Consider the following 1,675-nt stretch of genomic DNA (forward strand, 5'->3'; position numbering starts at 1 on the left):
TGCACGCGGTTCGCACGTGTTGTGCACAGGACCATTTTATCACGGGATCACAAAGATTTGGCAGAATCTGAAAAAAAAATCGCATTTGAAGGCATTTTGGCTTGCAAAGCGGCCGCGGCGTTTCGTTTAGAAGTGTTTGTGTAGAGTGTCTCTGCCCCCCTGGCCTGTATCCTCGCGTAAGGTTCCCCTATCCTGCCCGCCCCCCACCTCTCTATCTTCTCCAGGCGTTGGAGGCGGCGGCGGATTGAGACTTGATGGAGCACCAACGATGCGCTGATGAGCCCTGAACAAGCGCAATCAGCACAGAGTCGGGCAGAGTGCAGGTGTGTGCAGGGAGAAGTGACGGGGGGCAATTCTGAGGCGGGTGTAGGAAAAAGAACGCCAAACTCTCTAATCTGACTCCACGTGAAACACACTAGGACGAGAGCTGGGGTGCAAAATCACGGACTAAAAAAGATCCCCAACTTTTGACTCTGCCTACATCTAAATTGACAATTTTCAAAGAAATCTCTTGCATCGACGCAAAAAAAAAGTAAAAAGTAAAACTGCGACATCTTTGCACACAAATGCATTATTTTCTTCACTGCTTGCCCTGTCCGTGCAGCCGAGCCACAACCGTACCGTACCGCCCAACGACCCGGGTATTTCGCTACAAACGGTATAAATGATTACTCTTACGCCCTCCCCCGCAATGGAGAGCGCCTCTCGGGGCCGAGGTGGGCCGCTAGAGAGGAGCGCCCACTGACGAGCGGGTAGGCAACCCAACCGACACGCCTGCATCCCGCATCAACTGGTGGACGCTACCAGTTGCGGCGCGCGCACCCGGCACGGCACAGCCGCGGGCGGGCCCTGGGTCCCGGCGCGCGGTGGTACCCACCCGGGGCCGACGAAAGGGGAACGTGACGAACACGTGTAGGGAGGGAGGGGGCCGTTCCCATACTGCGTTACTCGTTTAAGGGGTGGGTGGGTACAATTTTTGCAGGGTGCCAAAAGGATGAGGACCATCATATGTGTCCATAGTCCGTATTGGGCCCTATAATATTTGCACCCTGAGGTAAAAACATGACGAGTTTACTAGAGGTCACGTAGTATGGGAGCGACACCTGAGTCAATGCATAGAAAATTGAAAGATTCCACTTAGAAGATTAAGTTTGCACTTAGAAGATTAAGAACTTTGAAAGACCTACGAAACGGTTGGGATGACTCACCGGTGGGATGGATTAGGATGCCTCGGCAGGCTGACGGAGCGGCATTCGTATCCACTCACTGTCCTCCAGGCCACACACACACACGCACACACAAACACGCACGCACACTCGGACGCACGCTCGCGGTCCGGCTCGGCCCGCTGGCACGGCTCGCGGCTCCCTGTTCGACTCGTCCACGACGGCGCGGACCGGCCCTGTCGCGGCTCAAGGAGGCGTCTCGCACTCGGGGCGAGCGCGCGGGCGCGAGAGAGAGAGCGAGAGAGACACAGAGTCACCGAGAGAGACAGGGAGAGAGAGAGAGAGGGTGCGGGAGGGTTGGCTGAGTTGGGGTTGGTCTGTTCGCCGAGCTCTCCAGCGATCGACTGAGACAGGCGGCGGGCCGGTGGGGCAGTGGGGCGTGAGCAGCGCCCCGCGGCGCGGCGGCGGCCCCCCGGCGAACTACACGGGGGTGGTGGGGGCGGCGCGGG

The 1,675-nt window shown here is 58.0% G+C and overlaps 1 protein-coding gene across 1 annotated transcript in view; it reads right to left on the reverse strand.

Moving 5' to 3' along the window:
- LOC113212756 (teneurin-a-like) overlaps window positions 1–1,562 on the reverse strand; it is a 495,982-nt gene extending 494,420 nt beyond the window's left edge. The window contains exon 1 of the mRNA XM_052267728.1: window positions 1,209–1,562. The gene's annotated coding sequence lies outside the window, so the exon portion shown is untranslated. The remainder of the gene's footprint in view (window positions 1–1,208) is intronic.
- Window positions 1,563–1,675: the final 113 nt, after the last annotated feature.

This window comes from Frankliniella occidentalis, unplaced genomic scaffold, assembly GCF_000697945.3.
Source record: "Frankliniella occidentalis isolate FOCC.00 unplaced genomic scaffold, Focc_3.1 Scaffold58, whole genome shotgun sequence".
NCBI lineage: Eukaryota > Metazoa > Arthropoda > Insecta > Thysanoptera > Thripidae > Frankliniella > Frankliniella occidentalis.